At 40.2% G+C, this 24,235-nt stretch overlaps 1 protein-coding gene across 7 annotated transcripts in view; it reads left to right on the top strand.

Annotated features, from left to right (window-relative positions):
* The first annotated feature begins 11,250 nt into the window (after positions 1-11,250).
* LOC308139234 (galactosylgalactosylxylosylprotein 3-beta-glucuronosyltransferase 1) overlaps positions 11,251-24,235 on the top strand; it is a 72,712-nt gene continuing 59,727 nt past the window's right edge. For all 7 annotated transcript variants that reach the window (XR_013936903.1, XR_013936904.1, XM_080508594.1 and 4 more), the window contains exon 1: positions 11,251-11,652. The gene's annotated coding sequence lies outside the window, so the exon portion shown is untranslated. The remainder of the gene's footprint in view (positions 11,653-24,235) is intronic.

The following is a 24,235-nucleotide window of genomic DNA, read 5'->3' as shown; positions in this document are numbered from 1 at the left end:
AGCGTATGGTTGCCGCTGCCTTTTGTATTCCTGAGGTGCCCTTGATCAAGACGCGAGACAGCCCTTCGGTTCAGTGAAGCTGTCGAGTGGTCGGTTCTGGGCAATCCTCAAACATATTTCCCCAAGTATTGCTATGAACATGAAGGAGAAAACAGCATAGCTTATCACAAAATGAGGTTAAAAATAAAACAAAATCCAACAAATAAACATTAAATCCAGACAATATGGACAGAATAAAAATGGATGCTTTCAATGGAATTTACAGGTGCATACAAAGAACGGTGCTATGTGAAACTGGCTTTGGTGTCAATAATGTATCATGTTTAATGCCCAGACAGACGCATCATTTATTTAAGTGCTGAAACATGAATATCTAAGTCTGAACAATTGATCTTCGTGTCAATAAAGTAGATTGAATTACCCATTTAACCTTGCTGTCAATAGACCTAAAGGAGAAAATGGAGCTCGCTGGAACACACTGATTCACATTTTCCGTTAACAGACTTTTTCATCTTTCTGTCTCCACAGTGTGATCTCACAGCGCTGTTTGCAAAAAGGATTTTAATAACCTGCTGTTGTGCTTGGCAGTAATTTCCCATGGAGTGTTTCAGTTTGCGCAGATTCAACCCACCATCCCAAAACCCCAAAAAACATCAAGTGACGCAGAGGTTTCAGTCTGAAGTCGGCTTGTGTTCATGATGGAAACCACAAACTTTGATCTGTTTTGAAGAAAAGGACACACTTTTGAGGACATTATGAATTATTACTGTAAAAACCTCAAACTGTTCAGGGTCAGTGGTGGATTAGTGTGATGATTTTAGATGGGAATATAGTGCATAATGTATTGCACGTCTGACAGAGTCTTCTAATCAGACTACTGCTGATGCACGAAATTCCTCATCGGTCCACAGTGCATTACCATCAACTGTGTTTATTAAGGATCCCAAGTGAGCTGAGATTTGATCTCTTGATGAGATAAAAGTGTTGGCTGAATTCATTGCTTCCAATTTTTATTTGCATGCTTAGAGACTAGAGGGAGAGAGGAAGGCAACAAAATGAGCATTGCTCGCCTTTGTTTGCTTGAATTCGGTGCCTCATTGATTACCTCACCAGTTTCAAGGTAGCCAAGGAGGGTTTTTTTCTTTCTCCTCCTTTTTTTCTCACAGCAGTGTCTTTGGGTCTCAGAGTGCACTTTAGTAACCTCATCCATAAATTTGAAACCTGCCTTGCAAGCAAATCATGCGCTAGCGAGGAAAAACTGCAAACTCCATTCAAATGCAGGGGCTGGCTGTTTTGTGTTGTTTTTCTTTATGCTGCTGCTGCTGCTCTCACCAGTAAACAAAACAATAAAAAATGCATATACTATGATAATTAGTGCTTATAACATGTATGTTAATATCGATTGAAGGAAAGTCATTTGTTGATTGCAAAAAGAGGCATGGATATACATCTACAATCCCCAAAGGTCTTCATTTAGGACTTAATTAATGAGATTTTCATCAACTATTATTTACAGGGTGGGACATTTACATTGCTGTCCTACATTTCACTGTACACTACTGCAATGATGGCATATGGATCAAGTGTGCATGAGTGCATATATTTGTATGTGTGTGTTTATGCTCATGTGCATGGAGATATGGATATATTTATGTGTGTGCATGAGTGTACATGTATGGGAGAGCATGTGCATGTGCATGTTTATGCGTGTGTGTATGGGCATGGATATGTGCGTAGGTATGTAGATTCACATGTACGTATCCTCTTGCCATGTATCTCTCTGTTTTTGTTAATCACACTCCTAAATGTGAAGGGAAGGATATGGGGATGCAGGCAATGTTTTTTTATTTGTCGCCTGCCTCACTGTTCTGTTTTTTTCCAGTACAAAAAGAACAACTTAAATAAAGTATTAAAAAAAATTGATTAAGCTATCAGAGACTATCTTAAAAGAAAACTATGCCTCCCCTGTTGTTTAGATGGATCAAGATGATTAATTCAACCCCATATGTGACTCTATACCTGCTTCATACACACCTTTGTGGAAAAAAAATTCTAAGTATGATCATACTGGCAAAGTCACATACATTGTATTTATCTATGTGGAAATCACATTTGGAAAGCATCTCAGGTGGGGGAATTGGTAGTTCAGCTGATTAATGCAACACATGTGCAATCGAGTTCAGTTATTTTGAGTCATTTTTCCTGCTTAACACCTCCACTTCCAAAACACCAGCGACAGACGATTGCATTTTCTTGGACTCGAGAATTTGCCAATGCATACTGATGTAGCCGCATCTACTGTTCATTATGGCATCCCACATCACCGGCTGAAATCACACCTTTCACGGCTCCGACGCTCAACACATCAACCAGCACTTCTGAAAGGATTGAATGCAGACTGCAGCATCAGATTAAGGTAATGGGCAACTCCGCCTGCAAGTAAACATCTATTTGTGCAGCGAGACACACTTCCAGGAAGTGCGCCCACCTAGTCTGACTCTGACATGAAGCACATCATTGCTGTGTCTTCACTTCTGATGCAAGACTGTTATGAGTTGGTAAAGGACAAGTGGTTGTGTAAAATGGGAAAACTGAAAAGATATCTGCATTGTTCAAGTACAGGTACTCCAATGACAGACTTGTTGATAAGTTGTGCTTTGTGAAAGGTTTCACCCTGCTACAGCCATAGATGTAACTTTAAGTGTAACCTCATCCTTCAGCGATGGACACATATACGTAGAAGAAATCAACAAAACCCATGATCACAGGATTGATGACTCTTTATCTTGACTTTCTCCTTCAGGGCGACTGATCATCACACAGTTCCATCATTAGAGAGTTTCACCGTTCACTGGGACTCTGAAGGAATTACATGAATGTCATGGCCGCAGTGAACATCCCGTATTCAGCTCCTTATGACATAAACCAGATGCACTGGTTGATGCGCACTGTTCTTCATAAGAGGTCCCAAGGTTCTTCGAATAATAAATATGGTCATTTGTTTTATAACAGTATAAAATGTAAGCATCAAACGCTCAAATTAAATACAAAAATACACAGACCTCATAGACCCACATCCCAGAGTAACTTTGTTTGAAGAACGAATTTCAATCCCTCCCACATAACTACAAACTACTTCCCAGGTATTTTCATGCAAAGTAGAATAGAAGAAGAAAAAACTTAAACTGTTATTTTTCTAAATCATAGTCCATCTTAATTTGAATTTCTGTGGTCGGAATAAATAGGCGAGTAAACCTATTTAATAGAATGGCAGTGGCTCAACGCCCCCCACAGAAGCATTTCATGGAGTGGTGGATAGTAATCACGAGCATTACAGAAAGGTGTTTTGATCCAAAAGAAAACTCTCCGTTGCTAACTTTGACATGTCTGTCACTCCAAAACATACAGGCCAATGGAGTTGCATGCACAGACAAGACATTTCTCACATTGGTGTTTAAAAAAAAGGGTGAGCGTTTGTTAGCGCCTGCCAGTAAAATGAATGGTTGAGTAAGATGTCAATGTAAGCTGTCAGATGAGTAAGAAAAATATTGCTTATTGTAACCTCTGCTCAAGTCTTGTCGCACTTTGACTTCACTGAACATCTAGTCACTACCAAAATCTGCTAAATTCACTCTTCTATGCTCGACATTGAGTACAAGGGATTTAAAAAAAAAAAAAAAAAGACATTCACCAGCATTTTATACTCAAGGTTATTGTCAAGGTCACATGTGACTGTGCGCACAGCTTCACATTGAATCACAAGTATGTTTCTGACTATTTGTGGGTTCTTACCTTGAAGACTGCTTTATGTCGCCATGTTTTTAAAACCTACCAGGATGCTATAAAATGGCAAAGGTTTACTTTGAAATGCAAGTTTAGATTTTCAACTGCAACTTCGTTTCAAGGTAATTTCTGACTCAAGAACGCAGGGTGATTTTTCTGATTTTTGTGAAATCTGAAAATAATTTTATGCTGCACTGTGCATGACATTGTATCCACCCTCAGTCCTGAGAAGGATTGACGTATGTGATGTAATCAGTTATTCACACATTTGAATATGTCCACGTGGAAAAATATGTAAATCAATTGAACATGACGTGAATTATGTGCATACGTACATATATTTGTGTCATTAGAGGCCTAAATGCAGTAATGGTGGTGTCTTTTACATTAGCACAAGTAGCACTAGGAGTCCAATACTTATAATGAATGAAACTTCATCTAAGCAAAAATTAACATGTAAAAAAAATGAAAGTCCATTCAGAAACTAATTCTCTATTATTCACCCTAAAATGAAAGGGATTATTCTTTTCTCTGGGAAATAATCAGGTCCTGCTCATCAAGCGTCGCCATTCTCCAATCTCCACATCAGCAGCCACAAAATCAATTCAAATATTATTTCCATGAAAAAATAGGAACCGATACAGTTACGTAAAACACATTGTAGGCACATGGAAGCAAACCCACAGGCAGTTCCACTTCAATTGGCAGTCAAGAAGTTATGGCAACTTAGAAGAAGAAATGATAAGTTTGTACATGACAACTTCCAAAGGTTTGTGTTATAGAGACCCCTGTGGTGCGGTGGGCAGGATACTCCATTTGGCACAAGCTTGAGGAAAAACAGGACATTTATGAGCTTTTCAAAACTTTAAGTAGTTCTGTTGTCTTCAACTTAGCAACTAGTTTTGATGCCTAAAGCTAATGAATCAGTTTTGGCAGCATAACAAGTGTTTTCACTACACTGTCCAGTGCAACTGTCAAGCAAGTAGTGCTATACTCAGTAGTTTTTGAAGTTTTGTTCTATTTTTTGTATGATAGTGATGATATTCAGTCTTGTCCAGCAAAAGAGCAGACAACTTAATCATTCGCTTTTTTTTACAAGCTGTAAATTAACATAGATGAAAATGTGAAATCCTCCTTTTATTTTAATGGAGCCTTAGTGAACATGATTCGTGGAGGCATGTTTGAATAAATATCAAACCATTGAGAAGACACACATGTAAAACTGTTAGATGAAGAAAGTTGGTTTAGAAAAAGAGAAATTTTCAAGCTTTTAGTATTAATACTAATACCACACCAATCTGGGAGTGAGACACATTTGGAGTGTGCGAGAGATCACATAGGAAAGGATCCAAGGCTTTTCCTGCTCTGAGGCCAAAATTAGATCTGTTTGTGTCCAATTAGCCACAATAAAATATATTATAAAATTTGGAGAAAAACGGGGAAAATACACTCTCCCACCACTTTTATTAGGGAGGGTGTGTTCACCAACATTTGGCTTCACTTGTGTTTTTGGCTAATTAGAAATCAAGTCCAGAGTCTTTTTTAGAGAAAAAAAAGTCTTAATTTCATGAATGTCTCACCACTGTCATAATTTCAGTAGTTTCAGTGAAAACCCACACAAAAAAAAGTGCATTTCTTTTCACATAAACCTACTACCATCCAAGTTGATGGAACTTTATTCAAAAGGGGAAAGACTCAGTGTTTAAAAATTGTCGATCACAAACCTTTCTCTATTATTCCATTAAAAATGCAAACATCCTAAACAGCCTACTCTCAAGGCCGAGTGCTTCCAGCGCTGCGCTATACGGTGAGCTTAATAAATATGATATTCACTGACAGCCCGGCAGCATAGTGTGACTGGCGTGACTGAGGACATATCAGGTCTATTGTAAGAGTACGAACAAACAAGTATTTTTATCCTGAGCTTTGAGTGTCAGGAGCTCAGCCCTCTTACGGATGCAGGACTGTCAATCTATGATTTATAGCTGTCTAAGGATTTGCCCTTGAATCACAGACGTCAAATGTCTGCTTGTTGAGCCGTCGGAGTCGCTTGTATGCCGAGAACTCTGTCCAACTGATGGCCTATTTCAATGTAAATACAGTCTCTTCTCAGCCTACCTGCTGTTGCCACAAACAGCTGTTCATCGGGCAGACTTGGCCCCCCGCCGCTCCCCTCTGAGCTTTTCAAAACATTGTAAAATACATTTCTTCCCATTCACAGATGATCTGAGGACTTTTATTTTCATTTTTTCCTGCTTATATGTCTCTGTGTGGGAGCATGGGAGACCTGCTTAGTTATAAAACAAATTAAATAAACAAATCATAGAATCAAGAACACGTTGCCACAGTGAGATACAGTATTCCTGGAACTGGTGACAATAAACAAAGTGAAATGTGTGCACCCTTCCCAACCTCAGGCTGCCAAGGGACAATCTGAAGAGCACACACACCCGTTTGACATAATTTCCGATGAAAGAGTGAAGTAAATACAATGACAAGTATCCAACTGCCCGCAGATGCACGACGCCCGTCTGGACAAACACTGTGAAGAAGAGCGAACTTTCCATCCCTCCCCGCATAAATTAAATTAACTCCGAGCTCTTCTCAATTGGGACTAGTAATGAATAGTTTCACAGTTTACAGTTCAGGGCGTTTCTTATGTATACACAACAAGGATTTAGTTAAAAAAAAAAAAATCTTCACTCTCATTTCCACAGCTGCTCTCTAATTTCGGCTCAGGTAAGGTGGTTCATTTATTATCAGGAAATGGGGCCAGTGCATATCAACAGTATCTATCTGTCTTAAAGACTACCTGAGCAGGTCACCTGGCAACACTCCCCTCCGGGTAATGACACAGCCCAAGGCTGAAGATACCATAGCTATAACGCAGACTGTTATTGAGCTGGCCACCTGCACATGGGTCGTTTAAATGTTTGTGTTTTTTAAACCTGTCACGGACATGTTACTGTCATTCACCCAAACTGGGGAGAGTTCATTGTGAATGTGTCTGGCTGAGATCAGCATATAGGTTGATGATTTTCAGAAAAACAATAACAAGCTGCCACAGTCTGTCTATGCTTTTCTGGATTATTGGTTGAAAACATGCATATTTGCAATCTCTCTTGCAAGCGCCTGGAGAAATAGCATAATTGTGCCTGACACAGCCCTGACACTACCCTTTTCCGTTCGCACTCTGTCGTCTCTTTTCCCCGGTAAGTGTGTTCCTCCGGGCCATCCTGCAAAACATAAAAAAACAGGATTGTGTAAAAGTGTTGCGCATCGCACTGGACTGCATTCAGAGAGCGTTTGACAACAAAATGCTTCCTAAAAAGGGGCTCTCAAGAAAGATGTTCACTGTAATTGTTTGGACACTCCAGGGACCGCTTAGCTTCTACATTGTGAAAATAGGGATGCTTAGAAATATTTCTTTTTATATTAACATTGGCAGATGATGATTTTTTTTTCTTTTTTTTCCCCGCTTTTTAATGGACTGTGTTTTTCATCCATACATCTTCAGAATGAATGTGAAAGGCCAAAAATAGTATGCATATCAGCTTGTTTATGGACACTTCAGCAATGGAGCCACAAAGAGGGACTGAAAGAGAGCTGTCCAGGGTCCTTGCATTATTTTACACTTCACTGTATATGTTGACATAACAGGCACATATGCCAGATCTGATTAATCTCAGACATTTATTTAACAGCCTATTTCTTGGTTGGCAGTGATTTGATTTCAATAACGTAATGATTCTTCCATACAAATCAAATGTTTCTTTAAGTGTCTTTGTGTTTATGTTCACAGGTTATGCAATTTTATAAATGCATATCCACAACTTTAAATCCACACTGAGCATTATTAAAACAGCAGCAGTTTATTTGAACAATACTGAACAGTGCAGAAGTAAAAGGTGTTTTTTTATTTGCTTGACAAAATTAATTTGTAATATTTATGAAAATTGTTCATTTACAGCACGTATTGTTTCCTAAATGCAGAATTGATAAGTCTTTGTAATTGAAAATTGGTCCATCTGCAATTTAATAAATGCGTAAGCCACAGAAATGTAAAGTCTCGTGAAACATTTTTTTCAATGCCACTGATACCAACTTATTTATTTCTTTATTTCAAATGTTGAATTAGTTTATTCATGGTGAGTATTTCATCATCCACAAAAAGACAAAAAGGCTTTTGTACAATGGTTCTAGTTTTACAAGTAAAGTAACCATATTGTGTAAATCCCGACTTCAAAGACTGTCAGAACATTAGTTATTAATGGACCCCCAATAGCCTGTCGGGGCCTGCCCACTGGGCCCAGCTCCAACACCAGCAGCATATCGAGGCCCCTTCCATCTGTTGCCCTTGTCCACATTTGTGTGTGAGTGTATGTGTGTGCAGGCTTACTCAACTCACTTCTCCATCATCCGCTGAACTCCAATGTCTCTATGTCTTCCTCCTATGAAGCTTGAAAGAAAAAAACAAAAAAAGCAGCAGATGGCTTGTGGGAAAAAAAAAGTCAGACTCCTCCAAAAATGCAAGCGGCACCACCCACAGCCATGGCAGAGCAATGCAAGATTTAAGACATACATGGCAATACTTGGAACACACACACACACGCACGCACGCACGCACGCACGCACACACACACACACACACACACACACACACGCACACACACACGCGCACATTATATTGACATACATTCATTTCTTGCACAATTACTGTAACTTCATCCACTACTTGTGTGGCCCTACCTTACTTTAATCACAACCTTTAACCTCAAAACACTGAACATTATTGAAAAAGGCATTGATTTTACTTACGGGGACCTTCATATGTGTCCACATGGTGAAGTGAACCCCTGTGGCTCAGTGTGTAATTGGGTTTATGTCCCCACCAGGATAGAAGAACAAGGACGCCCCCTCACACACACTCATATACTGTAAAGACCTGACCAGTTCATGTTCCTTACAAATGACACATGCCCACCAGGAAGGACTGACAGCAACTGATAAATCAGAGGGTCAAGTCTGTATATGGATTCTTGATATACTGGCCCTGCACACCTGACCTTGACTCTGTGACTACACGGTATGTCACAGCGGGCAATGTGTGTGTAATCACGTTCTGTTTGCAGACTGAATGGTCCAGTCAAGTTTATTTATAGTCCTTTAAGCCGGCACGTCTGAAAAGATTCATATATCAAACACATTCGGGTCCGCAGTCACACTGGTGGGCTATTTGAATTCTCAGTTAAACCTGAGCTCTCTATTAAAGCGCGAAAACTTGATAAAGAGCAGAGAGACACTGAAACTGAATTTCTGTACTTATTTGTTGTTATGTGACAGGTTTCAGCCTTCACAGGAGTCATTCAACACTTTGGGAAATATTCACATTAATTTTCAGGCAGATAGTGAAATCAAAACACTGTACAGTTGGCTGTGTCCCGGACTGATTCTCACCTTGGAGTCGCTGCCAAGAGAAGAATGAACACACAGTAACAAGGGAAGTATCTATATCTACAACAATAACAATAAGCAACAGTGAGAAGACAAACAAACAGGTTTGCAAAAACGTTGCATTGTAGCCAAAACGTCACTGTGATCACGATTCAACACAATGAAGTACATATGCCAGGCCTTTAAGGGCCGCTGTGACTTAATCTAAACCCACACTTCACAACTGAGTCGACATTTCCGAATTTCCCTTCTCTGGACACAGTGTTTAAACAAACAAACAAACAAACAAAAATTTCAGGCTCCTAAAACCAACCCATGGCCCTATGATCTGGCAAAAATTATCCGTTTACGTGAAAAGTACATTCTCGTGTGGCCAAGCGCTAAGGCTAACCTTCAAATCATTAAATATTTTACGGGTTTTTTTGTTTGATTTTTATTTTAATACCATGGATAGCCTCTCACTTGTGTCCTGTTGTTTGTTTGGAGCAAATTTTCGGAGTCTGAATTATAACACTAACTGTTTCCGAAAGCGGCTATTGAAAAAAAAGTTTTCTCATACTGTAGCACTCATCCTGTCCAGTAAATTTCTCTGTCAGATGTCCGTGTCACACCCATATGTTTTTTTAATTTCGTAGCTCAAGTCATGAGAGTTCAAACTCACAGACGTTGCAACCAAAGTTTAAAATACTGTGCGGCACTTTGCGGTGAAATGTAGCACCCACTCACTAGATCTATTGTGAGGATGTTTTCTTTTTTTTTTTTCTTCCTCAGGTTATCCATGCTTACAGACACACACGTGACTATAAAAGTGGCGGAGCTCTTCACGGCAAGTTAGTGATTTGAATTCCCTCTTCGCTGCTCCTTTTCTTTCTGCCCTCCGTATTGTGCTGTGAGGGTGAAAGCAGTGTGAGAGTTTTAATATATCTGATGTAATTAAAAACACAACGGTGTGGAGATTACTTTGTACTGAACTTGTTTATCGTCATGCATGTGATACATTTGGGGAAATTAAGTTTCTCTCTCTCTCTCTCTCTCTCTCGCTCGCCCTCTCTCTCTCTCTCTCTCTCAGAGGAAGTGAGTTGGCTGAACCGGTGTCTCTGAGCCTCACACCAGACGCTGTCTCACCTCCACAAAAGACAGGCTCTTTATTCAGTGACGCCTGAAATTAGATGGCGCAGTTTTCAAGGTGATGGAAATGCTGTGGTGGAATTGGCAGTGGGAGTAGCTGGAGATGCATGCCCCGGACTTGTGTTTATTTTGAATCAAACAATTATTTTATGTACATACAAGATTCTATTCATTCCAACAAATTTCCTCAATGCATGTGTGCCGTTTTGAGGCTTGTCTTGTATAAGAAAATGACTTATCTGCGACACAACTGTAGCTCTTCAACATTTCATTCACTGTTTCCCTAACCAATATACGCTTCTGTCTTTCAGAGAGATCCGACATATGTCCATACATGTCTTTATTGGAGCTGGGAGATCTATTCACTGAGGTCATGCATGGATCAGCAAACTGCAAAGAAAACTGGAGACATTGAGGAAATGGAGACTCTTCCATCTCTCAACCTAAGCATAGATGCCATAAAACAGAGGAAACAAGCATCAGAGGCTCCCTAATAAACTTTTAGTAATTATTTATTTTTTCTATGACTACGTCTTCAACACTCTCCCCCCATGTCCCTCCCCTCTCTGAGCTACTCCCTCTCTCCTTCTCTCTCCATCCCCCTCTCTTCGTTCAGTACTGCAGCCCACCCTGCTTCGAGCTTTAATGGTACATGCCATTAGAAAGCCCATCTCTGAAAGGGAGGAGGGGAGGGTGGTCTCAATCCCAGCTAAGAGGCTACTTTAGTCCCCCAACATAAGCACATTCACAGATGCCTCTGCACGCGTAGAGCCCTCACACCCGTCACGACAGAGCAGCTTTGCTTCGGCGCGAGCTGACGAGCCGCGGACAGGGAGGAACAGAGAGGGGCAAGAGAGGCACAAGGGACAAGGGGTGGGAGGGAGAGCAAAGAAACAGAAGAGGTGAGGAGCCACAGAGCAAAGACACATACATCGGTGCCACTCTGACGTCTTCCCCTCGTGCGCCCGTTCCAGAGAGTGTGAGCCCAAGAAGAGGAGAGAGAGGGAAGGGAGGAACATAAATCCTGGGAGCTTGTGTCCTCTCTATGCTTTATATTCCCTTCTTTTTTTATCTCCATCATCCAAGGCATGAAGGCGGGTTTCAGCTGGCACGGCAGAATAAAAGAAAGGGATGCTTTGAATGCTGCCTCTCTTTCGACAAGGGACAAGGAAGAGGAAGGGGGGTACAGCACACAGCAGGGACAAAAACAGGATTTCTAGAATGAATGGGAGTCCTTCTACCGCATGCGCTGGGAATAGCAGTCTCACACTGAAGTCTCTGAATGAGGTAAAAAAATTATGATACTAGATTATTTTGCTGTGTTTTTTTTTTTCTTTGTGCCTGATTGGCCAGCATGGTCAGAAATACATCTGAAAGGCACTTGAAAGCATGAACAGAAGCTTTCCATCGATGAAGCAATTTCCATGCTGATCAGGTTTGGAACAGCAGTAGGGAGATTGCCATCTTTGTGCCTGGGTCGCTGTGAACAGCGGCACGATGGAAGTCAGGGCTAAAATCTATGCATGTTGCATGCCGCAGAGAGGCAATGCGAGCCGGAGCAGCAAGAAGAGTCAGTGTCGGCAACGATGAAAAGAAACACTGATAATCCCCATGATGAGCATTTGGGTGCTGAGATAGCAGAAGGGATTTACTCTTGAAGTGACCGACAGATCTGTCTCCTCACATGGTTCCAACTTACATTGAGATTCAGTGAGTTGTGCTGATAAATGCAAATCAAATTCTTTTTTTTTTTTTCTTCCATTAAGTATGAATTGGAAACCTTTTGGAGCACAATGAAATGAATACCATGAAAGGCATAAGCCATGAGAAGGCTTCGAAAAAAAAAGGGGGTTGACGGCAGGAGCAAAATGCACTGCGTGTTTTTTCAAGCAAAGTCTGAGCACTTTCACTTGTGACCCTGGGGAGCCGTACACTACCTTCCAGACAGAGAAATAACAACTTGTCCGCAGGAGCGAACAAAAAGGTGGGCACTGGCTTGAGAAAAGAGAAGCTTGAGCTGAAGTTAAGTGGGCTGTAAGTTCTCATTTTTGACACTCACCTCAGAGACCCTCTGAGAGAAGATGTAGTGGTAGTTGTTGCACTGCTGGCCAGCACAGGTGCATGGACAAAAATATCTATTTTTAACAATCTGTTCAGTAGTCTGTCAATACCAAGATGTACTGCTGCTTGCGATCAGTTTGGTGTGTGTGACAGGACTAAGAAAGAAACCATGGAATATTCTTTTCAAACAGAGATGCAAGAAAGACAAGCAGCCGTCTCGACATGAATGTGTAATGTGTGCTCGGATATATCAATAAAATAGGGTTTAGTGGTTAACTTTTCAGGCTAGGAGGGATACTCTGTGGTCTTGGAGGAAATCCTTTCACAGTCCCAAGTACAGACCGCTGAAGGTCTGGGCTGCAGTCCAAAGAACTTACTCATGTGTCAAGACGCATCAACTGAACACAAAGTTCTGAGTGGTCCAGTCACCGCATGCAGACATCTATCATGACATCAGACATGTTAGGAAAACATGCTTTCTATCAAGCCCATGTTTTCTTTAAAAATGAGCTACAGAAAAAGATTCATGAACTAGAATAGACAGTTTTGCCACCCCTTTACTTTCAGGTAAATAATTATTTTTTGTTATTATTTTAAAGCACACATTATATAGAAAACAGAAAAGGTTCCTTTAACTGTATGGATTATCTGCTCTTCTTCCATTTTCCGTTTTTCGTCATATGACCTGCCATCTCCACATGTTTATGACACTTTATGACGGAACGCTGCGCGCTTGTTTACAGAGCTGTACTGTAATGCCGTCCCTGCATTGAAGCTGTCTGTGTTCCCAGCTGTTTCTCACACGGGTGTTAACATGTCTCTATAGCTTTGCACTCCCTGACCATGTATATATTTAGTTTCTGCTCACTCGAGCGGTGTCAGCAAATAGCATCCAGATCTCATTTATGGAAGCGGATGGCTTGTCATTTCATGCTGCCCTCAAGGTTGCCTCGCTTTTTGGCCAATACAATATACAAAATGCTGAGGGGCCAGAAAGACCCAACCAGCACTGCTGCATTTCAGCTGCTGTATAATGCATAGAGTAAAAGAAAACTAGGATATACTGTATTTCTATGTTTTTTTTTCCTTTGACAAATTTTGTGATTCTCCAACTGGGATTAGTTGTTTCCTTAACCGTATCGGTTGTTATTTCTAAGCTATTTAATCATTTAGACTCTGTAAGAGGAAACTCGTGACTCCGTATAAGCAAATAGGTAGAGTGTAAATATGCTCAGCAGTTTTATTTGTTTGTTTTTTTTTACTAAAAGGAAGATCTAATAAAATAATCAATTAATAAGTACTTTGGTACTTAGACACACACATTGGTTTGTTGCAGTCATCTCACTCTCTTTTTATAGCCATTGTGACATGATATTGAGTGGCACTATTGGCCAAAATAGATGGATAGAGTGATATACCCCTGCCCTGGTGTATGTATTGCCATTTCTTCCAATTATTTATTTATCAGAGGGCTAGAATTGATCTTGCTGTACGGGCTGCCTCACTGACAGCTATACATCTTTTAAAATGTAAGCAAAGTGACTAAGTAAGGCTGTCGTGCACAATAGCGAACTAATGCTACACATACTTTGCCTCATGTTAAGTAATCATTTTAGGCTAATTGCTGGCTTTCCATTATTTGCACTATAAAAGATGACGTGGATGCCTTCTGGGATCCATAAAGGATAAAACAGTACATTGAAAGCCTTCTTCATGCTGTCACGCTAGGAAGACAAAGGTGTCTTTATGTAAAGCCATGCAACATTTGAATCTGTAGCAGATGTTATTTCATGAATGTTATTTGATATTCATTGCATTTACATTTAATTAAGTTGTAAGCTGTGTGTTTTCATAAAATATCATTTTGTAACGTCACTTAATTCCTATTTATCATTGTTGAATATTATACAGAATATGGCATGCAGAAATTCCCACAATTTTGAGCTGCTTGAATACTACTAAATATTATATCATATTAAAATAGCATGCACCATATCTATAAGAGTAGGAAAGATCCTGTAGATGCGCAGGTGTTGAATCGTGAATGTTTAGTACTCTTTCGTCTTCAGTCGCTCATTTTCATAGATCATTGCACTGTGTAATAATATGTATGAAGCCTGACATATTGGAGGGATTAGTCTTTCCGTAAATGTTGTGAAAGCTTTTGACAAGTCTGCAGCGCTTTAGAAACAGAGGGCAGCATGCGGGTGAGTGTATAGCTACCTACCCTCAGAGCTACACGTTTTTTAACCCCAGCTTCACCGGGCGAAGCTCTTTTATGTTTGATGTGTGTACTACTGTAGGTTTCTCTTTGAAGGTAACCAAGCTTCTGTGCAGATTCAGTAATGGCGCTGTCCAGCCTTAGGCAACAGAAGGGGATAGCGGCAGACCAGAGAATAAAATATGGACTTCATCACACACAATGGAGAGGCTACAGGCCGGAACAGCACAGCATCACATTATATAGTGGCGTATGCACTTAGTTATATACAAATAGCGGGTCATGCTTAAAGATTACCTCTGAAAAGGATTCACCTACAGTTGGGAGCCAAGGTTTGCCAGCTTCACAGCAGACAAGCACATGTTAAATAATCTTGTGAAATTACACACATACATACCGGTTGATATCTGTACTTTTGTACCTGGAAAATTTCAAGGAAGCAATATTATTAAATCAGGACTATTATTTATGCATGAAGAGTGCTGTTCCCAGAAAAGCCTGAATTCCAAATTATATAACCCAAAGTAATAAATGAGCAATAAAAGTGTAACTTAAATCATCTATGAGCTCTGCTGAAAAATATTATCTTTAATAAAGAAATACTGGCAAATAATTTTCAACCATGCCACATCTTGCATTCCTGAATTATTGCATTATTACATCAACTATTAAAACCTACAATGCACAATATAATGTTGTGATTTGTGATTATATGATTTTATTTTTATACAATTAGTCAAAGATAAGCGAAAAATATAGTTAGCTGCCCTAGTTAGCAGTGTCAAAAGCTAAAGTTTAAACAGAATGAACATATATGATGACGTTGCTTTGCCTGTGGCCCGTGGTGTTCCCGAAGGCAGAGGCTTAAAACACGCTGGGCCTGTGCCCTTTTTAATGAACAGCTCAGAAGCAAAGTTCAAGCAAAACTACAACTAAAAACAATCTGTTGGGCCTTGCAGCAGCGCAGTTGTACCTCAGTGGATTACACTCCATGGGGTACTTAAAATCTGTCTGGCTGCCCATTAAGACAGCCACTATCCTGGCTCATTAATGTCCTGCAGAGGAATTAGAATAAACTGCGCTCCACAGACTTGTGCTGGCAGAGGCTCCCTGCATCCTCTCCAGCAGCTTTTCTCCCTCCAGGGACAGCAGTTGTTTGCCCGAGGTACATCAGAGCAGCTTGGAGTGACCAGCAACACCAAATTGTTAGATGCCCGACTCCTCCAGACTGTAGGAGCTGTTGAATTCATCCTGGCTTGTTTCAGCAATTTCTGCCAGGTTGCCAAATATAATCATCGTCTGGGACACCACCACTACTCTCTTAAATGGGAGCTAGGGTTTGAGAAGCGGGTATTATAAGAGAGAAGACGGAACGCTGTCTTGGATGAAATGAAACAATAGAGCCCCTAATCAAGTGTGTTGAAGTCCAAGCTAGAGAGTGCTTGAAGTGGACTTTTCCATGTCATATTTTTTGGAGGATTGTGCTATTTCTCTTTAAGTGATTCTGTCTATTCTTGTGTGTGTGACACTGAGAATTTGAAGGATGATTTTAAAGCATTGAGCAATTTTTTTCATTGCAACCATGGGTGAATTATAAGAGGTGAAAAATGGAAATCATGATGGAGTCAATAAGAAAGGCAAAAAAAAAACCAACCCAACAATCCTTTCAACATCCTGTCAAATGGCACATTACTTGTCTATGCCAAGAAAGCAGATCCCTGAGTTTGGATACTCTTTTGGCTTACACTGGTGTGCTTTCAGGCTATAAATAAATTCAGTCAGTGGATGTTGACTTTACTTATGTACTACATCACCTCTGTGGAATGAATGCAAATATGCTAATTTTTCCTGCAACAAAGGACCACTGCAGTGATTAAAATAGCAACACTCATGTTCGTGTTTTGTTCTGAGGAGGTATTTTATTTCAAGCAATATTGTACAAGTTCCTGCCTCTGCTAAAAATGTGCGAATCTGCTGAAATAAAGTAAGTATAGAGTCATGAAATTTATTTTTGGTAGATTTTTCTTTTTTTTTTACATAGCAATGTGTCTTTTTGCATGCGTTTATACTGTTCTGTGATTGTCACAGCTTATCAGGTGATAACATGTTTGATTTGGTTCAAGTTTTATACTGATTGCTTTCCTGATGTAACCTGAGGGAGTTAAGGGCCTTGATCTGGGAGCCACAATAGGATTTAGACCAGCAACCTTTAAGTTATAAGCACACTTCTTTAACATTTACACCACCAACGTCTTTGTCTTAGTCCATTGGAAATATTTTGAATTCCTTTATATACAAGGCTACAATTCACATATTCAATATGTTCCTAAAAAATGTCAAATGGATTATACAAAAACGTATGTGGCTTTCCAAAGGTAGATTTATTGGCAAGAATTTTTGATACAACAAAATAAAATCCCCCCCAACAAATATTTTACTACCCTGAAACGTCAAGTTATTCTGATCACTGAACAGCATTGTTTTCTGTTTTACAAAGGTTCCTGTAGAGGCTTGTGATACTGTTTACTGGTTTAATTAATAATGCTTCATGATTCAAAAAAAGTTTACAGTTTTTCTTAATTTTTTTCTTTTTTCCATATAATCTCATTATGTGTAAGTGTGGTTACCCTTGGTCCCCGAGGGCAGTACTGCTGTGTTTGAAAGAGAAAGAGGGTATTAGAGACAGCTGGCAGTTTGGTATCAGTTGTGTTCACATTGGTCGAGCCTGCTGGAGATTAAGAGGGTGAGTGAAGATGTACCTCAGGCGTATAAGTGTAGTGGCAGATTGTAGCGTACATGTAGACACTCACACACAAAGGCGCTCACAATCTACATTATCTGCGGGCACAAACAAAATGCAGAGCATTCCTAACCCAGCCGCCGAGCTTCACCTCCCCCCACTGTCCTCCCATGTTCTGCCTCACAGAGTGACCGCGGATAAAAGGGAAAGCTGTTCTTTTTATTTTTTTTCCCCTCCTCATTGCCTTGGCTTTCTTTCAGATATCCTCCCAATATTAGAATGACATCACATAAGAGAGTGAAGAGAAAGAGCCTCATTCTGTCCTTCATGGCAAAACAAGCTTAACCTAAGTCAGTGTGGCCGGGATGGCACAGCTTGTGTCTCTGGTGGCGAGCTCAGTCTCCAGGGAAGGGTTGTTGCATGCAGCGCACCTGTGAAGCTATAGGAGATACTGTGTATAGGCTTCCCCAACATTATGGTGTCTGACATCAAGAGGCTGAGATGATCACTTCCCATGATGACAGAAGGCCCTCCCATCTCATCATCCTGTCCACACAATGATAATTTGACCCGACAGTGGTGTGACTGGGCCCGTGGCGGGAAAAACACTTCATACTGTTGTGATGTGAAGGGCAAATATCAGAGCTAAAGCCACATGTGACAAAGTAATACTCACTTTTGTTCATAGTTCATTGTGTAATTCATGTGGAGAATGCCTTCCATCTATTCTCTGTCTACGAGTCTGATAATCAACACTGATGTATTATTAAAGTAGGAGCTTAGTCACAGCGAACAATACCAAATATGAATGGATTTGTCTGTGAGTTTTCTGAAGCTTTTGTGCATCTTTGTCTGATTGCTCGGGTCGCCACTGTAATTATGCACTGATTAGGTAACAGTGATGGCCAGACGGCGGCATGAAAATAGTCCCGGATTTGGAGCACAAACAAGTTCTTTCAATTACCCTCTTGAGAAAATCTAACAGGCTTTGTCAAAAATCCCTCAGCTTTTGTGAGAATAAGTGTTGGTCCACATCCGTGTGAGGATCAGATCACCTCAAGCAGGATGATTATTTCAATGACATTGATTTGTGAAAAACAGATCACTATCACATATTTACATGAATTTGCCTTTGCTTGTTATAAAACCAGACCTTGAAGCAGTGGCTAGATTCTTACTGTATTTCTGTCTTGCTTCAAGCATTATTAATGTCCTTCATAGCAGCAATAAAACACAATAAGAGTGGCATTTATTGATAAAAAACTTCAAAAGCCGCTAATAATCCATACAGTGATTGACACAATGGATTAGCCAAGGCAATAACAGTGGAGAGAAGCAGGATGGATATCTGTTTACTGTTTTACCGTAACCTCATTAAGCACTTCACTGGAAATCTTGTCACGCGATGAAAGTATCTGTCTTTCTAACCCGTTTCGCAGTATCACCTCTTATTCAATCAGAGCCCTCATCTGCTGACATTTTGATTGGCTTCTCTGCACGTCGCTGACCTTAATATTGCATTGTAAGATAAGGTTCTGTGGCATGTTTAGAACAAAGTGACATGGACATCAGCATCTCTCTGCGGGTCATCTCTGGTCAGTCTGATATCTGCTTGTCGGAGGACTCGGTGCTTTGTTGCAGCTTCTGTGGCCAGACATGCAGCTTTTTCTAAAGGGTATAATTATATTAATGACTTTTGATAGTTCACTGTTGTTGCCTCGCTTGGTTGTCTGATCTATGCAGCAGCATAAACTTGTCACAGTACTTAATAGAGGCTTATTGTGATTTTTCTTTCTTCTTTTTATGGTATGTCATTGATGTTGGATGGAATATGTTTTATAAAACATTCAACCAGCAAGGTCAAATGATATCATTTAGGGGTGGGTGAACATATTGCCATGATCAATATCTTCTTTTAATATTATTGTTGCTGTTGTTAATGCTATTAATATTTATTATTGTTTGTATACTTTTGCTGCTCTTAATACAGCCCACTTGCAATGCAAAAACAACGCAAAAAAAGGATTATCCTATTACAAATACTGGCATTACTGTTATAACAGAATTTTTTTTAGGGTATTTTCAAAAAAAAATTCCAGTATGTAATCTACCCACACTAGTACATTTTAATGCACGTAATCTATTTTTCTATTTAGTATTATATATTTTGAACTAATATTTAAACTTTTTGATTCATATTTTTGTAGCCAATTCCAAACATTTTTGATTGCAGTTGTATGCAATTAAAAAGCAATTAATACTTGTACTTTGTAGGTTTCCTTCATCATCAGAACTTACACTTGTAAACGACTACAATTCACCAACTTTAACAGTTGCTGCAATTGAGTATAGTATTATCCATGCTCTCAATTTCTCTCGAGGATTCATTTATAGTGCAAATGAAGCTGCCGGGTGTGAAACCTTGTCAACAGATTTACAGTTGTGATTAACTTGAGCTTGAGATTGAATACATCTTCAAGGCTAAATAGGACTGCTTGAACACCTGTAAAGCTCTGGTATTTGGCACTAACAAGCCTGTAAGTTCAGAAAAAAAGGTATAGTGGAGATCATTTTCAGTAAAAAAAAAAATATAAATGGATGAATATCTGAACTAATTATATAAAATTACAAATAAAAAGCTATAGGTCATACTTGAGGCAAAAGCACAAATCTGCAAGTGTACACCAAAAACTCTTACTATTACCTTCCACATCTAAGATGTAATCAACAAATCACATTCTGTATTATAGCCTGACTGTGTTCAGACCTCTACAAACACATGCCAAGGATAGTACATTATCGCTTTCATTTATTAAATGATTTGCTAGATCTGAGACCAATCTGATTCACTAATCTATGCCTTGGAAACACTATTTAAAACCATGACATTAAAAAAAAGCATCAATGCTGAAAGGGCTGAACTCATTTTCTGCCATGATGCAATCATCCTCGTCACACAGTATGAAATAGGATTGGCACAGAGAAAGCCGTCTGGTGCTTCTCGCCAGAGTTAATGGAGTTAATGTGGGCCGCGTTTGCAACTGATATTCTGACAGTTGAGAATGACTCTAGATTATAATTTTTTTCTTTTTGGTTATATTTACATTTCCAGACCAACAATGGCAAAGTAGCATAGTTGAAATAAAAGCAAATATGAGCGTGAGTCATGTCAAGTCAGGGTGAGGGATTAATTTATATTCCATTTCGCCATTGTGTTTGTTAAGTGCTTATAGTGCATGCAAGATCTGTCAAGGTGGGAAATTATCAAAATTAATGGTGTGGAAATGTAAACACTTTAGGATGTCTTCGCAACCGAAGCAAGAGGAAGAGGATTTATTTTCATGTGCAGAGAAAGCGATTCCGAGCTGTCAGAGTGGAGAGTCATGCAGCCTGCTGAGGAACGAGAGATGACAGGCCTTCGCTAACCTGTTGTTACTGCTGTTGTCATTGCTTGCGTGGCGTTTTGTGTGCAGTAGGTGCCAATTACGCCTCGCTGACACATCTCTGAATCATATTGGCACATATCCTGGCAATGAATGCAAAGTGTTCTTGTTGCCCTCGGTGGAGCCTTCCTGAGAGGATCCTGCTTTTAATGTAGCTTTTAAAAACCTGCTTGAAACCAGTCACATGTGAGAGTGGCGGCTCTTTCACTGCGGGGCCAGGTCTCTCCTTAGGGGCTGCCTGAGAGCCTTGGGGGGGGGGGATCTGGTAGTCATGAGGCTCAGGAACTGCCATTTTCCTGCACAATTTATAATGATAGTTATGTTTTCTATTGCGTATGATTGCCGACAGCTTTTACCAAAACTATATCTCTGTAAAAAAAAAAAAAAAAGACCAGGATTCAACAATAAATTACTACCTGTCATGAGAATGACCATGGCCCTTGGGGAGTGAATAGTGTGTGTGTGTGTGTGTGTGTGTGTGTGTGTGTGTGTGTGTGTGTGTGTGTGTGTGTGTGTGTGTGTGTGTGTGTGTGTGTGTGTGTGTGTGTGTGTGTGTGTGTGTGTGTGTGTGTGTGTGTGTGTGTGTGTGTTTCGATTTAATGTCAAATGTTTTAATGTGCAAGGTGACCCGTCTGAGCATCCACCATGCACAATTATCGCCTTTCTGCTTTTGGGGTTTAATTAATAGTTTAATAACAGCAGTGAGCAGCATATCTGACCTGCCTTGCACCAGCATTCATTTGCTAAGCTTCCCTATAAGAATTAATTACCGTGAACAAACTGTAAAATACCAATACAGAATAAAGAGCTTAAGCTGCTCATGCTCAAAATAATCTTCATAATCGTTTCATAAGTGACGCTTCTTGATACAAAGAAATACCGCCATGTTATGGAAAAGGTGCTCTTTAACTCCAATTTCTTTTTTAAGGCTTTAATTTCACTCCAAGGGAAATACTAACAGATGCCCAGTCCCTTTTCCTCTGTGCTTAACTCAAACCAGCAGCTTTATGCAGTTTAAATATGCAGTCCTGAGGGGTCCTGCGTGACGCCTCAGGGGCCACAGCTACTGAGCCTGTCCGCACCATCTGACTAAAGATATGATCGCTCTTCAAACATATCTGTGAATTTATTAGAGCAGAAGCTGAGCAATGACTTGTGCATCCAAAGTGTAAAATGTGTGCCTTGTGTCAGCGTGAGCATTCATGCATCCTGATCACATGCCCTCGATGTTTATTTTACTGTAAGGCAAGCATTTTAATGCACAATATGTAATTTAAAGGGATCCCATCTTGAAGCGTTGTCGTACTGAAAGGAGCTGCACATCCGCTTTGAGGCTGTGATGTTTGGTTTACGGCGCATTTATGAAACAAATACGTTTAGTTTCTTGAGAGCTTGAGCTAAAAGGTAACTTTAAGTGGTTGAGAAGGGAATAACAAAAAAAAAACCCAACAACTTCGAAAAGATTTGGTGTAAGATAAGAACCATCTCTTTCTGTGATGTAGACTCACAAAATTATAGGTCCAAACACATTGACACAGCTACCATAACACAGTGTATCCAGAACAGTAATTTCTCTTTGGGGCAGGTGAGTTTTGAACCCCTTTGTCTTGTTTTGCTTTTAACAGATCGACAGAACAGTGTACACTGGGACCTATTACACCATCTCTTCTCAAAACTCCTGCAAGGTTTGAGAGGATTTCAATGAGAACGAATCAGCGTTATAGTTTATTTTGCTCCCACGAGAGACTCAAAGGAATGTCTTGTTTATTCCGGCTTCATCTTTTTAAAGTACAGAAGAAATGGTGCAAAAGTATGCTGCCGCACACACTCGATGGTAATTGTTGCTGTGAACCACTGCTGAGCAGATAAAGTGTCAGTTCTATGAACTGTCATACAGGCATCGTGGACAACATAATAATTGTTTGAGCTTTTTGAATGACGTGTCGTATGATAGGTTGGTTTATCGAAACAGCTGTGTGGTGATCAGAGTGGCCACGTGAAATCGGCGAAAACAGAGTTTGATCGTTGGCTGGAGGGGAAAACCAGCCGTAACCAGCCAGTACTTGGCCATGTCTGGTCTACAAATACACTCATATTGTCTCACATGTACACACTAAACTTAGTCAGGTCTGCATTATTAAAGGCAATAGAAATTACTAGATGATTCCACTTAGTAGGTCTTTTGTTTAAAATAAATTACATCGCTCAAAATACATAAAATTACAAGTTGCTGGCAAAACATCTTTCTCTATTAAGTTCTGCCCCAGTTACACCAGCTAGATGAAGGAAGATGCCCAATAATCAGGATATTTGTTGTCCAAAATAGTAAACAAAACAAGAGCATACAGGTCTCATGAACCGAAGCTTGTGGTAATGAATTGTATTAACAGTAGATGCAGCACTCACTTCGTCAATGTTTATAGCAGCATTACTACATAAAGTAATGACATTACTGTAATGTGCTACTTAATAATTTGCTTTGATTTTAGCATGCATCGTGTTGCATCGTCTTGTAAATTGCGGGGAAAATGAGTATGAACCCAAGCATTGGGAAACTTGAAATCAAAAAAACAAAGGATTCAAACACCTTGTTAATCCCTCTGACAGTTGGAGTGAGCTGATATCTGAATCCTTTGTAGCTGTGAGACTGGGTGCTGTGGTGTGTGCTTTGTTTGCATGTGTTGTCTGCACGGACACCCGATCACTTAGGGATATTGAAGGAGAATCATTTGACTGAATGCCGAAAGGCTGTGCTCAGTCACACGTGGTTCAGTGCAGCATCGCTGCCAGACATAACTGTAGACAGAGCAATGTTCACAGCGAGGAGACGAGTTGAGTTATAATATGCAGTGGGTTGGAGGCCCAAAACAAATGCCCTTGTGTGATTGATTACACGCTACAAGCTAATGAGATAAACAGAGCCTGAATCGATTCAGTCAGAGAGGAATCATGCCAGAACGGGAATATGCAGCCGTGCGCAATGGCTGTATTGACACGCTCATGTTCATAGACCCGGTGAAAAGAGACCAAGCTGCGGTTTTGGCTGAGAACTGAGCTGTGTCCTCTTCTGCTACATGGAGCCGCTTCGCCCACCACTGCAATCAGGGTCAACGCGGCTCAAATCAAACGCTTGCGATGGGATCTGACAATTGGGCTACTTACTGCTTAGCAATCGCTCCAAAAAAAACTTTTTCTTGTCAAAAACAAACAAGACACTGTGCGACTCGGCAGATGGTCACAGAAGAGCAACTTTAACTGTTGTTAGTGACAAAGAAAATTACACTACAAGGCTGGATGACCATCAGTCCAATTTAGGGACGAGCTGCTGGAGCCGCTGCTGTCCCCAGCTCGCTGGCTAATGAGTAGACGCACTGATATCCCAAGAGCTGTGGTTGACCAATTAAA

The sequence above is a fragment of the Blennius ocellaris genome (genome assembly GCF_963422515.1).
Source record: "Blennius ocellaris genome assembly, chromosome: 2".
NCBI lineage: Eukaryota > Metazoa > Chordata > Actinopteri > Blenniiformes > Blenniidae > Blennius > Blennius ocellaris.
Note: the sequence above shows the minus strand (reverse complement) of the source record. Positions and strands in the feature narration are given on the sequence as shown.